Raw genomic sequence first — 10,352 nt, 5'->3', positions numbered from 1 at the left:
ACTCGCTTAGACCTCAGCAAAACCAATATTCCCATTGTTATTTCTGCTTGCTGTGCATGGCACAATATCTGTGAGAGTAAGGGGGACACGTTTATGGCGGGGTGGGAGGTTGAGGCAAATCGCCTGGCCACTGGTTACGTGCAGCCAGACACCAGGGCGGTTAGAACAGCACAGGTGGGCACGGTGCACATCAGAGAAACTTTGAAAACCAGTTTCATGACTGGCCAGGCTACGGTGTGAAAGTTCTGTTTGTTTCTCCTTGATGGAAACCCCCCCACCCCTTCGTTCACTCAACTTCCCTGTAAGCTAACCACCCTCCCCTCCCCCCTTCGATCACCGCTTGCAGAGGCAATAAAGTCATTGTTGCTTCACATTCATGCATTCTTTATTCATTCATCACACAAATAGGGGGGTAACTGCCAAGGTAGCCCGGGAGGGGTGGTGGAGGAGGGAAGCACTGGGGGGCTGGTGGAGGAGGGAAGGACAAGGCCATACAGCACTTTAAAAGTTTAAAACTTTAAAACTTATTGAAAGCCAGCCTTCTGTTGCTTGGGCAGCCCTCTGGGGTGGAGTGGCTGGGTTGCCGGAGGCCCCCCCACCACGTTCTTGGGCATCTGGGTGAGGAGGCTATGGAACCTGGGGAGGAGGGAGGTTGGTTACACAGGGGCTGTAGCGGCGGTCTGTGCTCCTGCTGCCTTTCCTGCAGCTCAACCACACGCTGGAGCATATGAGTTTGATCCTCCAGGAGCCTCAGCATTGAATCCTGCCTCCTCTCATCACGCTGCCACCACCTTTCAGCTTCAGCCCTCTCTTCAGCCCGCCACTTACTCTCTTCAGCCCGCCACCTCTCCTCCCGGTCATTTTGCGCTTTCCTGCACTCTCACATTGTCTGCCTCCACGCATTCATCTGTGCTCTGTCAGTGTGAGAAGGCAGCATGAGGTCAGAGAACATTTCATCACGAGTGCGTTTTTTTCGCCTTCTAATCTTCGCTAGCCTCTGGGAAGGAGAAGATCCTGTGATCCTTGAAACACATGCAGCTGGTGGAGGGAAAAAAAAGGGACAGTGGTATTTAAAAAGACACATTTTATAGAACAACGGGTACACTCTTTCATGGTAAACCTTGCTGTTAACATTACATACATAGCACACGTGCTTTCGTTACAAGTTCGCATTTTGCCTCCACCCCCACTGCGTGGCTAACCCCTCACCCCTCCCCGCTCCCCATGGCTAACAGCTGGGAACATTTCTGTTCAGCCACAGGCAAAGAGCCCAGCAGGAACGGCCACCTCTGAATGTCCCCTTAAGGAAAGCACCCTATTTCAACCAGGTGACCATGAATGATATCACTCTCCTGAGGATAACACAGAGAGATAAAGAACGGATGTTGTTTGAACGCCAGCAAACATACGCTGCCATGCTTTGTTCTGCAATGATTCCCGAGTGGCTGGCCTGGAGTGATAAAGGCTTTGGGAGTACATCCAGCAGAGCTTTATGGAGATGTCCCTGGAGGATTTCTGCTGCATCCCCAGACACGTTAACAGACTTTTCCAGTAGCTGTACTGGCCGTGAATGCCAGGGCAAATTAATCATTAAACATGCTTGCTTTTAAACCATGTATACTATTTTAAAAGGTACACTCACCAGAGGTCCCTTCTCCACCTGGCGGGTCCAGGAGGCAGCCCTGGGTGAGTTCGGAGGGTACTGGCTCCAGATCCAGGGTGAGAAACAGTTCCTGGCTGTCAGGAAAACTGGTTTCTCCACTTGCTTGCTGTGAGCTATCTACAACCTCCTCCTCATCAACATCTTCCTCGTCCCCAAACCTACTTCCGTGTTGCCTCCCTCTCCATTGAAGGAGTCAAAGCACACAGTTGGGGTAGTGGTGACTGAACCCCCTAAAATGGCATGCAGCTCATCATAGAAGTGGCATGTTTGGGGATCTCTGGTTTTCTGGTATGCTTGCCTCAGCTCCTTAAGTTTCACGCAGCACTGCTTTGGGTCCCTGTTATGGCCTCTGTCCTTCATGCCCTGGGAGATTTTGACAAATGTTTTGGCATTTGGAAAACTGGAATGGAGTTCTGATAGCACGGATTCCTCTCCCCATACAGCGATCAGATCCCATACCTCCCATTCGGTCCATGCTGGAGCTCTTTTCTGATTCTGGGACTCCATCATGGTCACCTCTGCTGATGAGCTCTGCACTCACCTGCAACTCGCCACGCTGGCCAAACAGGAAATGAAATTCAAAAGTTCGCGGGCCTTTTCCTGTCTACCTGGCCAGTGCATCTGAGTTGAGAGCGCTGTCCAGAGTGGTCACAATGGAGCACTCTGGGATAGCTCCCGGAGGCCAATACCATCTAATTGTGTCCACAGTACCCCAAATTCGACCCGGCAAGGCTGATTTCAGTGCTAATCCCCTTGTTGGGGGTGGAGTAAAGAAATCGATTTTAAGAGCCCTTTAAGTCAAAAAAAAGGGATTCGTCTTGTGGACGGGTGCAGGGTTAAATCGATTTAACGCTTGTAAATTCGACCTCAACTCCTCGTGTAGACCAGGGCTTAGACTTTAACGACACATTGCTGTACGTGTGCTGCAAGGTTATGAAAGAAGATGGTGCAGACATCTCCGATGATACCAAGGTCATCTTAACAATTACCCCATTGCCACCCTTTTTAACCAGCTGGATGTCACTTTAGATGAGCAAATTATTAGCCAGAGCAACAGTTATTACCCTTACAGACGTAATCCTTCTGCCAGGTGGAGCCGGTGGCAACCAGGGCTGGGTTAAATATCTACGGGTTCCTTTTCAACAATACAACACCAAACCGGCTCGAGCCCCCACCCAGTAACCTGGGAAAATCGCATACCACCCCTGGGCTCCTCTGAGAGGCAATACTTCCCCACTCACAAGCACAGAGTCTGAGTGTAGAAAAGAAACTTTTAATGAGAGGAGGGAAGTCACCCAACATTAGTTAGGGAAAATGCCACAAGCAGGATTCATAACCATAAAACTGTTAGCAGAACATCCCCCCCACCCCCATCCCGAGTGCGTGGGGCAGAGTCTTCCGCCTCATGTCCTTGAGTTCTACAACCAACAGTTCCTTTACTGTGCCCCCGTCTGCTTCCTCACCATGCCCCACTCACAGTGGTTGTCCTTGGTCAGTGAGGACCCAAGGTTCAGAAGTGCATCTGTGTGAGCTCACTTCCCACCCAGGGAAGAGGGCACCTGGTTTGCTCTGCCATATGAACACTTGCTCTGACTGGCTGACCTGCCGGCTGCTGTTCTTCGCCGCTCCCACTGGCCACCCGCCTCTCTACAGTGACCTCTGCAGGTCAGTCTCTTAGCGATTTTCATCCGGACAGAAACACTGTTCCACTGCAAGTGCTTTCAGTTCTTATTGAGCATTTAATATAACAAAAGGCTTCTAAGGGAGCCTATTTAGCTCTTTTTTTTAAACAGTGGGGAGAGGCAGGTTAAACCAGATGAGGGACCCTTAGGGAGAGTTCATTTCCTGGCTGGGACACCATCCCCACCCCTCTTACTTTCATAGGGCTCTGGCATTTGAGCCCCTGCCTTAACAAGTTCCTTTCAACTGAGGGTGACCCCCTCAATCAGGACAGACAGCTCCCCTTTACTTAGGCAATAAAGATAACAACATGGTTAACAACATTTCACTACCCCTGAATTCAGTACTACCCCAACACCAGCCAAAGCTGATCACTTTGAGTAACACTGCTCCTGTCTGGGGGACACCTACGCAGAGTAGCTGTGTTCAGGTAAATACAGTTTCCTCCTGAAGTCTCTCCCCGTCCCACCCAGCTGTCAGGAGAGAACTCATTCAGACCCTGCTTAAATTGAGCCCTTTTTAAATTGATTCTGACCCACAGCCACGATACCCTCGCTAGGAAGTTTCCCACAGGGCATTTCAGAAAGACACAGCGCATGCCCACGAGAGCATGGCTGGTGTGGGTCACAAGGGCTTTATGCACAGGGCTGACCTAACTGCTCACATCAGGAAGCTGAAGCTGCTGGGGCCTTCACACAGTGCTTTGTTTTTTTTTCAAGAAAAACTGCTGCTGAATGGTGATGCTGTTGCAAAAAATGCAATTGCAATTTTGGGTTGCATTACCAGAGGCATGGCATGCAAGTAGCGGGAGGTGATAGCACTGCTCTGCTCAGTGCTGGTTAGGCCTCAGCTCGAATACTGTGTCCACTTTTGGTCACCAATGTATAGAAAGGATGTAGAGAAACTAGAAAGGATCCAGAGGCGAGCGACAAAGATGATCAGAGGGAGGGAATTCAGGCCTTGTGAGCAAAGGCTGAAAGAATTGGGTATGTTTAGTATGGAAAAGAGGAGATTAAGGGGGGACATGATAGCGGTCTTCAAATACTTGAAAGGTTGCCATTAAAAAGATGGTGAAAATTGTTCTCTTTTGCTACAGAAAGCAGGGCAAGAGACAATGGGTTCAAACTACAGCATTTCAGGATAAATTTCCTAACTGTAAGAACAGTAGGACAAAGGAACAGATTACCTAGGCAAGTTGTCGAATCATCTCCACTGGAGGTTTTCAAAAGGAGGCTAGAGCCATCTGTCTTAGATGGTTTAGACACAACAAATCCTGCATCTTGGCAGGGGGTTAGACTAGATGACCCTTGCGGTCCCTTCTAACCCTATGGTTCTATGATTCTATGACTTGCAAATTAAATTCACATGTAGCAAAGATACTTTTTGCCTCCTGAGTGGGAATGTCAATCAGAATTCTAATGAATGAAATGGGTGACAATTACTCTGGGGGTCTGTTTGTGCCGCTCAGAGATTCTAATGACCACTAATGCTAAGTACCCTGTGGACCAGGTAGGCATGAAGGTGTTTATAGTATTCTGCCTGGTAGTCATATCAGTAACCAAGAAAGTCTCTCTGTGAGGCAGTTACCCAAACAACTCATCAGCTTTATACATAATGACGCCTTCGGCAGTAAGTACATTAAAACCTCTTTCAATGTTAAACATCACAACATTAATTTTGTGGCCTTGTATAGGAATAGCAAGCAGGTGCCAGCTAAACTTCTACACCCTGATTTTGAGAATGCGAACTGTGTGAGGGAGTGCATGCAGCTCATGCAGGGGTCTGGGAAATATGTAAAAGACCGAGTGCTCTTCATCTATTGTGGTGAATTTGTCCCGGGTTACGTATGGTACACCCCCACCCTGACCCCGGACCCGGAATGAGCCCATCATTATTCTCTGATTAAAACTTGCAACCTGAGAGCAGAGATGCATTCTCCCCTGGCACTGCCCTCTACAGTCAATCTCATAGTAGGGGTAGGGTTGACAATGTGCTCAAAGTTAACCACCGAAGGAATGTCTTGTTTGACTATACGTGAGTATGAACACTCTGCAGTTCACATGTATTTTATCAATGGATGCTTCGATTTAAAATGGATTTCCTAGCGACCTGCTCCCAAAGGGTTCTGTGTCCAGAAGATTGTTCACACACAAATGCCTGCATGTGTACACACGCACGCACGCACATGCACGCACACACACATGCTCTCTTTACCTACCAAACTTGGGCCAGGCAAGTGTTTCTATTCCTACGGGTTTCTCCCAGACAGTAATGTCTATCCTGAAGCTATCATGACTTTTTAAAATTGTAATTCTGATAACATTGTGTTTCACCAGAGGCAGCTACAAGACCTCCTTGCAGTAACCTGTGGATATCACTGCATATTTTTTTAAAGAAATTTAGTAAGGGATTATCCATTGTTCAGATTGTCAAATTGTACACCAATGATTTACCAGAAAATGACCACATGGGGGTGCAGTTTGTAAAAAGGCAGCGGGGGGGAGGGGGTCAGACATGCCCATTGTTTAATTTGTAATGAAAGAGGTGCCAGGGCTCAAGCAATTTTTTTTACATTCATAACTGATGCAGCAATTAAGCACTGGACATGCCCCCGACATGTTTTAACATATCCAGACCTGTCTTTCTTGTTGTGAGTTTAAAGATGTACCCCAAACCCTTTAAAAACAAATAACACACCCATTGGTTCCTGTTCAAGTATTTGTTTTACACAGTTAACCAGTCAGGCCTTCTCACAGCCTCTGGTTTTTGGGAAGCCCAGTTCTAAAAGGGGAGACGCCGCTTTCAGCCTCCATTCTTATCTGCCCTCTGGCTGGCTCTAGGCTTGTTTTTAGACATTCTGAAAACTCTGATGGCACCATGCCCTATGACAGAGGTAGGCATATTCGGCTCTACCGGTGGTTTTAATAAAAACATCCCACCTTTTAGGCTCTCTCGTGTTAGCGAGAGAATGCGCATTAGTATCACCTGACTAAACTGAGTACTGTATGTTAAACCCCCACAATCACCACACCCCAATATACAGAGGTTCCTTTATCATCCCAAGAGGAAATTTCTTTATGCTGACTCAGTTTATTTAACAGCATTTCAGTGTTCTTCGTCCAGCAGGTAATTATCCCCTCCAATCCCTCCTGAGAGACACAGTCTGATGAACTCCCATCAGCTTCAGGAGGCTGATTTTGCTCTTGTTCAGAGAAAGAGACTTATTTTAGCCCTTTGCACTTCCCCTTGCTTGGCACTTACCAGGTATCTTTGCAGGATCTTGTGGAAACGGCTAGCCTTTTCCTAGTCGGATAAACCCGATCTTTGTAGATTGTCTTTCATCTCAGAGTGGTTATGGTCTGATATTTTCTGTACTGCTAGAGGCCCTTCTCAATTGTTCTAGCTGATGACACAGAACCAGATACATTTTTTAAAGCATGTTCCATTATCAGGTATGTAAAAGTCCTGACAGTAGGGGGAGAGCAAAGCTTGACAAAGGACCAATAAAGCTTTTGCCTTTTGAGAGACAACTTATCACTCCATTTTTTAATAAACCCCATTGTCTTTTGTACACTCACTTCACAGGGCTTCAGGGGGGATGTTTCCTTTTAAAGGGTTGAGAGCTATTGCTGAGATGGCCACTACTAGGTTTTTCGGAGGCACAGCACAAAATAGCCTTTCTCTGCTTCAGTCTCGCTTTGAGGAAGCTGTCCAAAGGGGTGGAGGGAATGGGGTACCAAGACGTGCCAGGAAGTTGCAAGGAATGTGTGGGAGGAGTTTGGGGAAAACAGTGCTGTATGGGCTGCCGGGGAGAGGGGTGAGCATGCGTCTGTTCTGACTGTAGCGTGATTAGAAACTTCAACATCTCTGTTTGCTCCTCCATCACTTTTATTATTAGCTCCTGGTCCTTTAGAATGCACTTCTCATTCTGCTTTCTGTCCTGCCTTTACTTTTCTCTCCATTTCCTACATTCTCTTTCTTTGGCCTCTGAGGATTGGAGCACCTCTCAGAACATGTCCTCCTTGCCATGCCTTGGTCACATCCTTATCTGGCAAAGGCACGCCACTGGCATGTACGGGGTTCCCCTGAAGGTCATGTATGCAGAAGCACAAGAAAGAATACACAGAAGCATGATTGTTAGTTCACACACAAAGAAAAGGAGTACTTGTGGCACCTTAGAGACTAACCAATTTATTTGAGCATAAATTGGTTAGTCTCTAAGGTGCCACAAGTACTCCTTTTCTTTTTGCGAATACAGACTAACATGGCTGTTACTCTGAAACAGTTCACACACACCATTCAATCATTACAGTAAAAAATACACCTCTTGTAACATACCAATCACTTTGTCAAGCACAAGTCTCGGCGAACACCCTAAATGTGGTGAGTTAGGCCCGTGTGGGGAGTGGGCATTCAAGATGGGGCAAGGGTTTAGGTGTTGTTTTCAGGGGATCAGTGAAGGCGACTGTGGACAATATTGTAAATTCTGCCACCATTTTTCACAGGCAGGGGTCATTGAAGCCGATATCTCACTCCTGAGGGTAAGCAAGGATGCAGGGGTGCATCTCCTGCAGGCATGCGGCTTCAGACCCGCTCCCTATGCTGCTTGTTTGTGTGCCGCTTTGGTCCCTGCACAAGTGATTGCCGAGTGGCGCAGGAAAGTTTCCTACAATAGGGGAAGGAACAAAGCAGCTCTGCCAAGGAACCTTCAGCAGAGGATTGGCGAGTACCTCCAGGAAAGTTTCCTGGAGATCTCTCTGGAGGATTCCTGTGAAATCTCGGTGTGCATCGACACCCTGTTCCACCACACTGCTTAGCTGCACGGGGGAATGTGGAGCACACTCAAACACAGCTAGTCTTGTACATTTCTATCCCTTCACCCCACTTCTACAATATGCAGATCAAAACATAGCTCTACTTCATATAACCAAGCAGCATCAAATCAAAAAGATCATTTACCAGGGCTCTCCTCTCCTGCATCATGTGCACCAGAGACGGGCTATATCTCTCTGGAGTGGAAAAGAGGCCTTCACTCGCCATCCCACCAGACGACCCTGCCGTGTGCTCCACATCATCCTCCAACTCGACCTCCTCATCCACGACTTCATCCTTGGAGCTAGGTCCACTATCCGCTGCCTTCAGCCCCACCGAAGTATCCGCCTCTTGACGATGGAGGTGGGGTTGCTGCCAAGGATGGTGTCCAGCTCCTTATGGAAGCAGCAGGTCTATGGTGCCTCCCTTGCCTTCTGGTGTGCCTGCTACATCTCCTTTATCTTCGCTCAGCACGGCCCCATATCCCATTCGTAGCCCTAATCACACAAGCCATGAGAAAATCTGCCCGTAGGTATTGCAGTCCCTACGGCTGGAGTACAGCTGGGACTGGACAGCCTCCTCTCTGCATACACTGAGCAGATTCAGCAGGAAAGTGTTTGCTGTGTGGAGCCGCCATGGTCAGCTGGGAAGATGTGAGCTCTCCATGCTGAGCCAACAGGAAGTAGAATTTCTAAAATTCCCAAGCATTTAAAGGTTTCAGAGTAGCAGCTGTGTTAGTCCGTATTCGCAAAAAGAAAAGAGACCTTAGAGACTAAAGGGGGAGGGCTGGATGCCTGTGTACCTGAGTGCAGGGTGGCGAAGTTCGAACTGCTGGTGCAGAGCTGTCAGTATGGGCTGGTGGAACTCCTCCTGAAGACCATTTACAGTGACAAAACCAAGTATGGTGTCTACACTGACACTTTGCTGCAAAAAGCTCTCTGCTGCTCGTCATGGTGGTTTTATTTTGTCAGCAAAACAGGAGAGTTTTGTGGCCAGAGGACACTGTAGTGTGTTCACCTCCACTGTTTTGGCGACAAACGCTGCCTTTTGCTAACAAAGCTGTGCAGTGTAGACAAGGCCACAGTGTTCACTTTGCACATGCAGGATGCTGTGCATTGCCGACCCAGAGCTCCCCACCTGGATCCCTTCTGTCCCAGCACCATCTGAAATGCCATCCAACCTGTTCAACCACTGGCTAGCACAGCCAGAACCCTGTGATTGTGTGACGAACTGGGACTGTTCTTAATGTTTCCTCTGAATACTGTAGGTGTGCCTCAGTTTCCCCTGTGCATTTCTTAAGTCTCTAGGTGGTGGGACAAGGGGATGTAATTGTTGCAGAGCAAAGGGCCAGTGTACATAAATGGCCGACACTCTGTCTCCTGGCAACTGATGGCCTGGGCCCTTCCCCCCTGCAAGGTGAGAGCTAAAGGGTTGGAGAACAAAGGAATCAGGTGACCTCCTGGTCCAGGAAAGGGACAAAGCCCAGAGGAGGAGGGGCTGGAGGGTGAGTCAGTTTGGGGTGGCTGGGGACATGGAGTGAAGTGCAGACGTGGTTGTCTGGCTCACTGCCCCCCAAAATGGACCCGGCTGAGGGGTCCTGTTCTCTGTACCTACAAGCTCTGGTTTAGACTGTGTTCCTGTCATCTCATAAACCTCTGTTTTACTGGCTGGCTGAGAGTCACGTCTGATTGCGAAGTTGGGGGGCAGGACCCTCTGGCTTCCCCAGGACCCCGCCTGGGTAGACTCGCTGTGGGAAGCGCACAGAGGGGCAGAGGATGCTGAATGCTCCACGGTCAGACCCAGGAAAGTGGAAACTGTGTGAGCTTTTTGCCCTGAAGACAGTCTGCTCACAGAGAGGAGACTTCACCAGAGTCCTGACTGGCTTCGTAGGGAGTAGTTCCAGAGCATCGCCCAGGGACTCCGCGACAGTCTGCACAAGGAGTAAAGTCTCCTGACGCTCAGTTAGGTTACAGGAAAACAGAGGACGGATTTCTAAGAGCCTGAACAGGGAATGTTCCCTCACCAGGTGGCCAAAGGTGTTGGCAGATATGGGACAATAGCTGTACAATTCCATGGAACAAGAAGATTGTTTGCACAAAGGTCATTTGAAGTGCTGTGTTGACTGGCACGAATCCTAGTGTTGTTAAGAACTAGAGACAAGGTGGGTGTGGTAATATCTTTGATTGGACCAACTTCT

At 48.5% G+C, this 10,352-nt stretch overlaps 1 long non-coding RNA gene across 1 annotated transcript; it reads right to left on the bottom strand.

Moving 5' to 3' along the window:
* Nucleotides 1-396: 396 nt before the first annotated feature.
* LOC141977385 (uncharacterized) lies at nucleotides 397-8,858 on the bottom strand. Its single transcript, XR_012636212.1, has 3 exons — nucleotides 8,303-8,858; nucleotides 6,605-6,746; nucleotides 397-1,038 (listed from the first exon to the last, which is right to left on the bottom strand). It is a non-coding gene; the product is annotated as an uncharacterized LOC141977385 (long non-coding RNA).
* Between the last annotated feature and the right edge of the window lie 1,494 nt (nucleotides 8,859-10,352).

This window comes from Natator depressus, chromosome 24 (assembly GCF_965152275.1).
Source record: "Natator depressus isolate rNatDep1 chromosome 24, rNatDep2.hap1, whole genome shotgun sequence".
Classification (NCBI taxonomy): domain Eukaryota; kingdom Metazoa; phylum Chordata; order Testudines; family Cheloniidae; genus Natator; species Natator depressus.
Note: the sequence above shows the minus strand (reverse complement) of the source record. Positions and strands in the feature narration are given on the sequence as shown.